The 13,677-nt window shown below is 32.6% G+C and overlaps 1 long non-coding RNA gene across 1 annotated transcript; it reads right to left on the bottom strand.

Annotated features, from left to right (window-relative positions):
* Positions 1-2,010: 2,010 nt before the first annotated feature.
* Positions 2,011-13,401, bottom strand: LOC143071579 (uncharacterized). The gene is made up of 4 exons (XR_012976920.1): positions 13,145-13,401; positions 10,384-10,401; positions 5,861-6,070; positions 2,011-4,279 (listed from the first exon to the last, which is right to left on the bottom strand). It is a non-coding gene; the product is annotated as an uncharacterized LOC143071579 (long non-coding RNA).
* Between the last annotated feature and the right edge of the window lie 276 nt (positions 13,402-13,677).

Here is a 13,677-nt window from a genome sequence, read left to right as displayed (position 1 = left end):
ATAAAGATCATATTCACTGGGGTAAAGCTGATGACCGTAACTGCATTCACGATCATCCGAAGATGGCGGACGGAAAATAGGTCAGTATTTGTATTGTATGTTAAAGTGTTTTTACATCACGTTCTTTACAAATCATACATTGATACGATGTAAATTTAAAAACGATTCACACGGAAATCACAAATTACTAACGAGAAATGTGCATGAGACAGGAAATTTGATTAAAAAAAAATCGCTAAGATGACCGAAAATCGTCATCAAAATATTTTCAAGTTGACCGTAACATATAACAAGGATGACCGTGATTAGTAAAAAGATGACCGTAACTTGTAAAGGATGACTGTCAATTCTAAGAAATATCCGCATTTATATTCATAGCTTTTTGTTGAGTTTGTCTCAGTTAGAGGAAATACATATGTTTCATCAATTTCTTTATAACTATTTGCCGTATTTTAAGTTCATGACAATGATAGTAAATTGCATATTTATCGTAAACAATGAAATATTTATTGATATGGACGTTAAAACTTTAGTACAAATTGACAGCGATACGACGAAAAGTTGAAGAAACACGAATGTGTCCCTAGTACACGGATGCCTCATCTGGGGCAATATGCGCAATTGTTTCTCCATAGGCGATAATGGTAACGTTTTCTTCTGTAGCTCAGTCCCTATCGTAAACTTGTATATGAATGATGGCTTGTTTCGAAGCTGAGACATTTTCACATATGTGGTTAAATTTTCGGAGTACGAAGTGTGATTCATTTTCCCGTAAATTAGCATACCCGGAAAATCCTTTCGTAATGCGGCTCTTCATGGTGAAAAGTCCCTTTTTTCGCACAATAATTTCTTTGCAAATTTAATACTTTGAATACACAAAATTACTTTATAGTTTTTACACATTTATTCTAAGGTCCTTTGCTTTCAAGATCAACACAAATGGTCAAACTTAGTCACTTGTAACTTTTGTGTAAAAAAAAATCTCTGTGTAGTGATATTCGACATGTTTCAGTTTTTAACAAGTGACTGAGTTTAACCATTTGTGTTGATCTTGAAAGTAAAGGACCTAAGAATAAATGTGTACGTTCCTCAGTTGGAGGCGCATTATGGATATTGCCCAATCTACACTATCATTTTCTATGTTCAATGAACCGTGAAAAGGAGTACACACTGTAATTTGGCATTAGAATTAGAAAGATCATATCATAGGGAACATGTGTACTAAGTTTCAAGTTGATTGGACTTCAACGTTATCAAAAACTTCCTCGACCGAAAACTTTAACTTGAAGCCGGACAGACGAACGAACACACAGACCAGAAAAAATAGTTCCCGTAAATGGAGCATAAACTATAATTAATTAAACATACGAATATCCAGTAATCGAGCCCTGTGTATGGCTCCAGAGAAGCAGCTTAAAATGTTAATTTGTATTGATAAATAAATAACATTTCTGTATATACAAATTGACAAGGTTCCCCCTTGTGATACGCTATTCGTACAAGACTATTTTAAGGATCTTTTATGCTGTCCGAGCTTAGCGTCACAAGTTTGGTCGTAGTATTTTAAAAACATTTTTTGTTATTTTACTTGCAAGACAAAATAGGAGACCAATCAAAGACGATATAATATCAATGGGTGTACAAGCTTTGGCATTTTCAAAAATGTGTATTTATTACATTTCCGTGAAAAGAATCCCAGAAATAAAAACAAATTTTTTGATTTGTAGTTGGAGGCTGTGCACCGCATTTTTTTAAATATAAAACTTGTAAGGTGTCATTTAATCGCGCTTTTGTTGCATGTTTTCCCCTCTTGTTCATGTGCATGTCTTGTTGTATGTTCTTTTAAAAAAAACTAGAACACACCCGCGAAATCGCGGGCATTCAGACCGTAGTTTAAAGTATGTAAAATATTATTGGAAGAATTTTGTAAAATATTGAATGACTGGAGAATTTCAGCAAATGTATCATAAGTCAAAGGTTGTTGGGGACAGGAAAATGTTTTTTTATCCCATCCCCCCTTCTTCATTTCCAAAATTCCCAATTTTTGGTTTTCTATCAATTTCAATACGAACATACATTTAGTATGTTATGAACATTTAAGTAAGGAATCTGTAATTCTGTGGTTGTCGTTTGTTTATGTCAGAGACATATAAAAGTATTATATGTCTCTCTTTATGTGTTACATATTTGTTTTTCGTTCATTTTTTGTACATAAATATGGCCGCTAGTTTTCTCGTTTGAATTGTTTTACATCGTCATTTCGGGGCCTTTAAAAGCTGAGTTTTCGGTATGGGCTTTGCTCGTTGTTAAAGGCCGTTCGGTGACCTATAGTTAATAATTTCTGTGTCATTTTGGTCTCTTGTGGAGAGTTCTCTCAACATGGCAATCATACCACATCTTTTTTTGTTGTTGTAATAAATGAATTTTGTAAAAGATTTAATGACTGGAGAATTTCAGAAAAGGTATCAAAAGTTCACATGAATAATTTTAGCGCTTATCTGTATATTATGAACATTCATTGCTAAATAAATAAAGTGTATTTACTTTCAATTCCAAGTTTACTAATCGATCCATGGTGGTCAATTGATATAGTATACAGACCCTCTCCATTTAATAAACTCTGTGACCGCCGTGGATAGTAAACTTGAAAATGATAGCAGATATAATTAAAATACACTTTATTCGTAGTATATGTATGTTCAAAGTATACAGAAAAACGCAAACCGGAAGTCTAATCTGACTTAAAATTTCGTCCAAAGACGGGATAATATCCGGATGCCTTTTTTCTCGTTTTTCTCCCAAAATAACTCAATCTGAATAATCATATAAATGGATGACAAATGCGACTATGCACTGTACATATAGGAAACAGAGGCGTGTTGATCAATTTATTGTGGAAAGAAGAGAAGCGACACCCAAAATGAGGTCTTCTCGTTTAATAGTATAGATATACCCTCTACCGTAAAAAAGATACATATGGTGAACTATGTATTTGAAGCACGTCTTATTTTCTTCTACCCATAGGATAATTCTCTCATATAAATATACCAACATGATTAATTATTTGATATAAAAAAATAGTTATAAATACGGATATTCCTTAGAATTGACTGTCATCCTTTAAAAGTTACGGTCATCATTTATAAATTATGGTCATCCTTTACAAATTACGGTCATCTTTCAACCAATTACGGTCATCTTTCAACCAATTACGGTCATCCTTGTTATGAATCGCTGATTTGGTTACGGTCATCTAGATTGTGATTTACGGTCATCTGAGCAATTTTTTCAAATCGAATTTCCTGTTTCATGCACATTTCTCGGTAGTAATTTGTGATTTCCGTGTGAATCTTTATAAATTTACATCGTATCAATGTATGATTTGCAAAGAAAATGATATAGAAACACTATAACAGACAATACAGATACTGACCTAATTTTTCATCCGACATCTTGGGATGACCGTGAATGCTGTTACGGTCATCAGCTTTACCCCAGTGATATTACAATGACTTAATGAATACATAAGTATTTAAAATAAAAAAACAGATAAAAGCTACAGTAAAAAGGTAAAATGCAATTTGAATGCAAATTCGGCCAACATCAGAATACGAAAGACACATCTTGTTGGGTTGGAATTTACAGTTTGAAATAGTGTAATTGTCCTCAGAAATAGAATAATGCGGATCAACTGTTGTTCTATTGAAGCTTATGTCATCTTCGGACACAATTGTGTGTGATATATGAATAAGATGTACGTTGTAGAATGTAAATACTGGCCACAGTTTCACATCTTTAGAAATATTGAGTATCTTTGATATATGGATAATTTTATGGGTAGACATCACGACAAAATGAGATTTATGAAGTTTCAATGTCAGCTGTCCTCGTACATATTCTGAACTTAGTTCAAAAATACCATTTTCCAGTTTTATAAATTCATTTTCTAGTACATATAGACATATTCCTAGATCCTCGTCACATCTTTGACCTCTGATAACAATATTTGGACAATCAGAAAGTAAAAGAATCGTTGCCGTCGTCAAACCAAACTCAAATAGTATTTTACCATCATCAGTAATTTCTGGATATAATAGTTGAAAAGTTATAATGATATCAAACTGATCTGAACTACCAAAAGTTAGACTTCTATTTCCGAAAACCCATTCATACATATGGGTGTTTGAACTGAGAGCAGAGAGACAAATAAATCTCAGGTGTTCGTTGTTGTCTTCTTTCTTGTTTCTTTTAATATTGGCTTTTGTATATGCAATTGTATCTGGAAAAATGCAGACCACAATAAAACGTCATAAAATGACATACTTCATGTAAATGTATCGTTCTTTGTTTAAAGATTTCTAAACACAAGTTTGCTAAACTGATATAGCTTCTTACGTTGATAGCAATGGATTATTGGATTTTTACCATGGAGATAGTTAAGATTTTAATTTTAAAGTCAAGCCTCGTCGAGGACTTTATAATTCATAATTTACCTATCGAGATTAGATAAATCCGACAATTCACGATTGACCTTGTAAGAATCTGTTTCTTTAATGATTAAAAAAATGTTTTTTTTTGCTAAACGAAAATCCCATTTGAGTGCCTTCAACATTCTACAAAGTTGTCAATTTCATTGACACCTGTTCACATTTATTTATTCAATAAGAGAGCTTATAAAGGTTATGACCCTCACACTCATCAATCATATTCTGCGATCACCGGCAACCACACGTTGATATTTTTTTATACAATGCGTTCTGAAAGGGTTAAATTGCCATTTAATAAGAGAAATACTAGTAAGTATTAAGTATATTTTCAGACAATAAAGTATGATTTTAATTCGTGCAGGAAAATGCAGCTTCTGATGAACTAAAAATATAACTAATATTAATTGGTTGGAAGCAATCGGTCTAAGCAGCACTTTACTTACAGCAGTGGATAGTGTGTAATTAAACCCTAAGACTTACATGACTTAATGATGTATTGTTAAATAGATGTTAGGATAAAAAACTGGTTTAATAGTGATGTGTTTTTGTTTCAAGTTTATGACTCATCTGGAAGTTGAATTGTTATTTTAAGCATATATGTTGATTCAAACAGAGATGCTTTATATATATAAAAAGTATGCTACAATTCCAGTTTTGAAAACGTCAGTAAAACACATATTAATTCGTTTTTTCTTTGAGAGACAAATAGAACAAACACAAAACACAAGATAAGATGCTCCTGGTAGCTTCTTAAAAATGTTCAATGCTCATGGGTTTAATTAGTTTACATAACTAAATAATTAAAAGGTATTACAAAATACTCCAAACTATAGTTCATTAAAAATGACATAATCAAACATTACTTGTATTAACTAACAGAACGAAAAAAAAGGAAACAACCGTCATATCCTTAAACTTCAAACAAACATTTTCCAATGCAAACGTTGGGTTAAACCTTGTTCTATAGCAAGCTTAGCATAAAGATATTTACAGGGGATAATATGATGTCAACGGTGTCTTTTTTCTACAATATTAACACAAATATCTGTCGTTGTCGAATGCTTATATTGAATTCTTTCTTTATTTTCATCATTTTACAGAAAATGTATAATATTAACTGTCATCAGAACAGGAAAGACGTTTAACGAAGAGCAGAATACACATAAATTTTAATGGTTCGTCCATCAGTCATCACTTGTAGGAGCACCAACGTTTACTTCTTATCGTATTAATATATAAATATATCATTACCATATTGGAAAATTTCGACAATCAACGCTGAACTATTTTTATATGAGGTTAATATTTCTTTACTTGGTTCACAAAATTTATTTCTTTATACACGATGATAAGTCAACATAACTATATATTACCTTTTTCGACAGTTGCATGTTGAAGTTCAGTTTTAAGTCTCCTATTTTCGTATTGAAGAATATAGTAAAGATAATCATTGTTGCACTTTTCAGTTTTTTCTTGTCCATCTGTTTGTGGAAAATAAGTTCTCATTTCTGTTGATAAACTTTCTAACTGACGAGATATTCTTAACATATCTTCTGCTAATTGATCGTCTTTCTTTTGGTATTCTAAAAACATATGTTATAGAAAACAATTATTTTCTAAAACATATGTTATATCAATCAGAACTAGGGCATAAGCTTAAATGAAGACAGTGGGGTGACATCTTTGATCTCCATATATAAATATAAGCTTTTGAACTATGTTTAATAATTTATGATAGGAAAGTAATTTTTGACAAGAACGTTGATTGTATTCCTTTAACATATTGCGCTAAACCTGCATTCTGTATGTATCTACCTGTCCAAATTCAGGAGCCTGTAATTCAGTGGTTGTTGTTTGTGTATCTGTTACATATTTGTGTTTCGTTCATTTTATGTACATAGAATAGACCGTTAGTTTACTCGTTTGAGTTGTTTTACATTGTCATTTCGGGGCCTTTTATAGCTGACTTTGCTGTATGGACTATGCTAATTGTTGAACGGCGTACGATGACCTATATTTGTTAATTTCTGTGTCATTTTGGTCTCATGTGGAGAGTTGTCTCATTGGCAATCATACCACATCTTTTTTTTTATATCTAGGTTGTAAAGATCAGCAGATTCAAATATTCAGGAATTGATTCACTTTAGTTTGGCAGAAAAACTATTCCAATAAAAGCAAATACTTTATCATGTTTATCAAGAAACTTATCAAATGAAGATTCTTATGAATGATCAAAATGGTTTGAACGCAAAATCAAATACGAAGTCAGAGGACGATACAATCATAGAAATCAAAAAGATAGTGCTAATCACAGCTTTCCATGCATGACGTAGATAACTTAAGTGTTTTAAATAGTGTATAGTTTAAGAACATTAGATTTACTGATAATGAACGTAAAATGATTCTTGTTGATGAATACGAAAAATCCAGCAGCATAAGCAACGGGCTAGTTGTTTCAAAACTTGTAAAGCAAAATCAGGCTTATAATGTGATTCGATAGACATGTATTTCGTCTATCTTAGTATATACTAGTATCAGTAGCGCTGACGTCAAGAAATAATTTGAAGGCAATTAACAACAATTGTAGAGTATTGGACACCAAACGACCATCGAAAAGTTCTGACAAATAAAGCTTAGGCTAATTATGGCTTTGTGTAAAAAACCTTAATATTTCGAAAACACGAAAAAAATGATCAACATGGGACATACAAAAACGTATCAATTTTATTTCATGTCAATCTTAAACAATAACTCCTTGGAGCACATTCAAGTAACTACATAGAAAACAAGAGATTTAACACAAACCTCACCAACAAACCTTGGGTATACGCAATTGCTCCAGAAAGGGTAACAGTTTCCTGCTCAATATGTGGCATCCGTCTCAATGGTATTTTAAATATAAATCCGGTAATAAGTCTTACAATAGTTACCAAAGGTACCAGAATTATAATTTAATACGCCAGACTCGAGTGTCGGCTTCAAAAGACTCACCAGTGAAGCTCTGATAAAAATAGTTTTAAAGCCAAACAAGTACAAAGTTGAAGAGCGTTGAGGACGCAAAATTCCAAAAAGTTGTGCAAGGCAGTAGCCAGTACTTCGGTACTGGCATGAAAATACGGATTTTTTGTGTTATTAAAATTTGCTGTTACAAAATATTAAAAATCATTATAAATTAAGGAATGTATCTCCTTCATGCAAAGCTCTGATTCCTTTCACGAATTTGACTATATTTCTTGGACCTTTTGGATTATAGCTCTTTATCTTTTATATAAGCTTTGGATTTCAAATATTTTGGCCACGAGCATCACTGAAGAGACATGTTTTGTCGAAATGCGCATCTGGTGCAACAAAATTAGTACCGTTGATTTTATTACTACCACTGCGTCGATGCCTCTGCTTGTGGACTATTAGTCCCCGAGGGTATCACCAGCCCAGTAGCCAGTACTTCGGTACTGGCATGAAAATACGGATTTTTTTGTGTTATTAAAATTTGCTGTTACAAAATATTAGAAATTATTATAAATTAAAGAAAGTATCTCCCTCGTGCAAAGCTCTGATTCCTTTCACGAATTTGACTATATATCTTGGACCTTTTGGATTATAGCTCTTCATCTTTTATATAAGCTTTGGATTTCAAAATATTTTGGCCACGAGCATCACTGAAGAAACATGTTTTGTCGAAATGCGCATCTGGTGCAACAGAATTAGTACGGTTGATTTTATTATGGCTTAATCATGTAACAGAGAGCAGAATTGTGGTTAAGACAAATTCAACATAAGCATGGTAGTTTGTGACATAGATATTCCGTTATGATCAACCAACACATTTCAAAGGGATGACTTCAAAATACATATTTTCATGCCAGTACAAAAGTATCAAAGTACTGGCTATTCGGATGGAAATACCCTCAGTAACTATCAGTCCACCAGCAATGGTACCTTTACCAATTGGTATGATAGCTTCCATGTCAGCAGTCTTATATCATGAAACTAATGATGGAAAATGATCATCCACTTCATTCTGTATGCAAGGCAATCTTTCTTAATGTTTAACTACTTTTTTAATAAAAGAACTGGATTATAAGACCTTTAACTATACACATGGAAAAAAGTATTGCAACACCAAATTGAAATTGAAATTAGAAAAAACACTCTTTATTTTTTTGTGATATAATTTGTTGAAATAGAACTAGTTAAACATTATATACATATCACCCATGTTTAATCAATAAATATTGACTCTAAAAGTTTTGATCTGCATATGCAGCTACTGGACCCGTAAACAACAAAACAGATGTTTTTATCCTCATTGTTTTCAACACTTTAGATAACCAAGCTTATAAAGTTAAGGGATTGACACCATGTAATTGGTCATCCACAACTCTTAACTGTAGCAACATGAAAGATTATCTGCATAAGAAAAGTAGGTATGTCGCTGTGACAACTGCACGCATTGTTGGTCACCACTATTCCTCTGAAAGTCGTTTTGAGAATAAAAATCAGGCAACAAACGATGTTTAAGACCTTCCGAGATCAAGAAGACCCCCTATACCATCTGCTAGGGAAAATCGAGCATAATGAAGGTTGGTCAGAATGAACCCATTGCATACAATACAATTAAAAAAAGAGAGTGGTGGCCATACAGGAGCCTTTAAACAAGAACTGTTCGAGATCGACTCATCGGTACTGGTTATCGTGTGATAAGACCATTTCGGGGACCTTTGCTTACGAAGAGACACACAGTTGTCCATATCAAATGAAGTGCAGAGCTCGCCAAAATTGGAAATTAGCATTGTGGAGGAAGATCCATTGTTCCAATGGAATTCGGTTCATCTTCCTTGGCCCGATCATAGCCCGGATTTGAAGCATATTGAGCATATATGGGACACTATTGGGCGTAAAGTACGCGAAAGGACACCCCAGTTCAAACACGTCATGAAATAAACAATGATCTTCATCAGATATGGTTGCTGCTACCTTAGAAACAAATTAGTGGATTAATGGCAGGAATTAGAACGCGTTAAGAGGCCCTTATCCGTTTGAATGGAGGCTACTCACAAAGTACTAATTCTTTGGCGTATAACGATCAACCATGATGTGAACAATCTTAAGATTAAGTTTGAAATGTCTGACATTGTAAAGCTCGACTACAGTAAAAGTTGTAAAATGCATTTTTTTGTACAAAAAAAGTTCATTTTGTTATTAAAATTGTGGTTAGATAAAACATTTTTTTTTCATTCATTTTTTTGTTCGTTTAAATGCCAATGTTATCATAAAAGAGGGACGAAAGATACCAAAGGGACAGTCAAACTCATAAATCTAAAACAAACTGACAACTCCATGGCTAAAAATGAAAAAGACAAACAGAAAAACAATAGTACACACGACACAACATAGAAAACTAAAGAATAAACAACACGAACCCCACCAAAAACTAGGGGTGATCTCAGGTGCTCCGGAAGGGTAAGCAGATCCTGCTCCACATTGGCACCCGTCGTGTTGCTTATGTGATTACAAATCCGGTAAATAGATACCATAAACTATATGGTTCAATATTATTTTACAAATATTTTATCATATTCCATCCAAAAAAAGAGGCTGATTTTTTCAAGTTTTAAAAATTCAAGGTGTTGCAATACTTTTTTCCAAGTGTATATATGTCCCTCTATAATGCATTTTATATAGATTTAACCTGTACAAAAAGACCATCTGTCTTATGAGAACACGTTTTATTTCTCCTCTATATGGTTTCTTCAAACAGGTTTTACTGCATAAAATAAGGAAATTGAAGAAAAGTACCAATAAAAAAAAGCTTAAAAAAAAAGAAAAAAGAAACATACACAGCAAAAGCAAGCTCAAAACAAGTCTAGCATATTCCCAACGTGTTTGTACTTACCATAAACATATTTGAAACCTGAAATATATAGAATGAATATTTATGTTAGAACATGCATATGCATCTATTTTTTCTTGATGTTGTTTGTGCTACAATACGATGATGGGATCTGAAAATTTTGATTTGTATACGTCAATAAATTAGTCAAATGAATTCACCAACAATCAGATTTTATACGTTGAGTTAGAACAGGTAATCATATGAACTCTTTAAGATGCGAGACCAGGTACGTCGACACAATTAATATGTTTTGCTATCAATGCATCACCCGCCATGCAAATCTACGCTCAGTCAAACTGTAACCATTGCTTGAAAGTCGCAGAATATTCAAGTTTTTAAAGTAAAGTAAACTCAAAAATACAATTTAAAAAGAAGTCAAGCTTTCAATGCAAATCAATGTTTCAACATTATGTATATGAACGCCTTTAAACAGTTTGCAGAACTTCTTTCCTAAATTAAATCACTTGAAAAATAAATCGTGAATTGCATGTCCTAAATCAAAGTTAACCCTATATTTGTAATTAAAATCGTTGAGATTGATTGATTGGGACATTATGAGGGACAGTTAGACAGCAAGAAAACAATAGTCTGGTATGACCTTGAAACATGGTATCGTGTTTACTTAACAAAATATGCTGAGATTTATTCGGTTTAAATAAAAACGAGTCCTTAACCAATCCAAATATCTCAATACAACTCCTAAGACACAATTCTCCTTTTCTTGTAACAACATAAATCTTCAGAGATGTTGAATAACGAGTCCTTAAGCAATCCAAACATCTCAATATTATCTCTAGGACACACTCTTCTATTTTTGTAACAGTATATATCTTCAGAGAATCAGTGACCTATCGTATCATTCAATACATATATAGTTTATTTTCATGTATTTGAATATTTGAAATAGTCTGTCAATATAACAATTAGTTTCGTTTTGAACCAAACCATGTAGGCAAGTATCTATTTATTATTACTTCAATAGTAAAATCATATACGCATAGATATTTGTAAGAAATAATTGATTTGATGATGTAATTTCACCTGGTGTTTCGGTTTAGGTTTTATATTACCTAGGCATTATCCTCATCAGGTACCCTAGCCTTACAGCAACATGATAAAAATAAACGAAAATTCTGGGGCACGACACTCAGTGAATCATCTTTCTGTTTTCTTTATATTAAATTGCGAATATTGTGATATAGCTTAATCTACTACATTCTTTTTAAGTTTAGAAGATGTTTATTTATTCTTTCAAGTTCTTGTGTTTCTGGTATGCAATAATGGGTGATTTCATCACGAGACTTGATGTGTCTGTTTTTCATAGACATTATCTTAAGGTTCTCACGTTAACCTGTTTACGACTGTTATCAGGCAATATAATGAATAAGTGGATTCTGTATTACTGATCAGAGTCTCTGTTGGAGAGATAAGTGTTGCAGTATTTGTTACAATAATTAAACTCTATTGGAGAGATTAATATATAATTAAGTTGACTGGATAATTAATCCCTATTGGAGAGATTAATGTATAATATGCGAAATATTAAATCTCTATTGGAGAGATTAATGTATGCATATATGTTGCAGTTAACAGTTCCGGCTTTAAAAGTATACTGAATGAATGAATTAATAATTAAGAAACGGAATGTCATCGAAACCGTCATGCGCTAACACTCTGCATTCTTATTGGTTTTTAATATTCGGCGACACATTGAATTCCCAAATATCTGTTAGAACCGCCCTGTAGTTGTAAGATTAGATGATTGATACATACATATTATTTGTGTAAAAATGTATGAATCAATTTGGAAAAAATATCAATAAATCAAAGCCATTATCAGCTCTACATTAATTGCGATGGATATTTTACTCTCAATACAGTTTACAATAAATTTTTCCCTTTGTTTGTTAGCATTACGGCACATTCTTGGTTAGACATTATACACTGGAAGCTAGATTGTCGTGCATTCTTATTTTTACTGAACTCTCTCTTGGAAACATTTTATTGTTTCAGACAGTTTTGTTATCTAAACAGCTATAAATTTGTCGTTTTTGTTATGCAAGGTGGTCATTTGTACTTAGATATTATCTAAGGGAATGACACACAAGAAACAGAAAGCTGATTCATCAAATTTTGGGAACCCCAGTATTTTTCTCGTTTAATTACAAAGTCTGATTAGGTGCTTCAAGTGCAATTCAACCCAGTCACTTAGTAAACTGATGCATTTAAATAGCATAATTGATAGATATGAATTTTAATCTATGGGGTTAAACTAAGATTATTCGGAGATCACCAAGCGCAAAGCAAGGCAATACGAAGGTATGAGCTACGTGGGTGAAGCGGAGGACCACAGGTCATCCGTCATCCATGATCGGGCCATTAACAAGAGTAGTCATGTCTATCTTACTGCTATGTACCAATTAATCCTTGGGCGAAAATTAAAGAAATCCCACAAACATTTAGTCTATTTGTTGGTAGTAAATCCTTTTATGATTTTTTTTCAGTTTATCTAGTCAATTATTCATACAACTTTGTTCAGTTACCTTTCTAAATAAAAGTTTGTTTACCAAGTATCTGAAAAACCTGGTAGGGGAGATAAAACAAGAGTAGGAATAGGGGGATTCATTGAGAACAATTATTACACCTTCTCGATAATAAATACTCTTAATGCTGTTCTTCCTCTCAAAGTCGCAGTTAAAATAAATCAATGCATTGCATTCAAGACCCAAATGAAAGTAAACAAAATACAACAATTACTCACAAATTAAGGTAACGAAAAGTGTCGATATAGATAGAATAATTGTCATAACAATACCAATACATCTCCAATTCATTTTCGTAGACAGGATCAAGTGTTTAACATTATAGTGTTGTAGAAAATTCAGCGGCTTTAACGTCACTACATTCCATTTTTTGTACTCTGTAAATCGTTCGTTACATCAACTGGTTTCTGAACTGTTCTAAAATAGATTTAAAGGAAATTAGATTCAAAATAAACCAATTGTGTTGCTTCGCATAGTTTGAAAATGATACAGTGCCAGTACGTAGTGCCAATTTCCCTAATACGGCTTTATAAATTAATTTGTTAAAGCTACACATTAGAAGTAATCTACGTTCTAATCTACGGATATACATTGTAAATAAAGTTGTTTTTTTTTATCCCCGTTGCTATACGAATAGGTTGATTATACGGGAACGTCAGACACAAATTGTCCCGCAAAAGCAAAGTTATCTTTTATAATTTAAAAAAGTTTTATTGACATTAGGAAATTTACCCTACTTTTACGGTCTGTA

This window comes from Mytilus galloprovincialis, chromosome 4 (genome assembly GCF_965363235.1).
Source record: "Mytilus galloprovincialis chromosome 4, xbMytGall1.hap1.1, whole genome shotgun sequence".
Lineage (NCBI taxonomy): Eukaryota > Metazoa > Mollusca > Bivalvia > Mytilida > Mytilidae > Mytilus > Mytilus galloprovincialis.
Note: the sequence above shows the minus strand (reverse complement) of the source record. Positions and strands in the feature narration are given on the sequence as shown.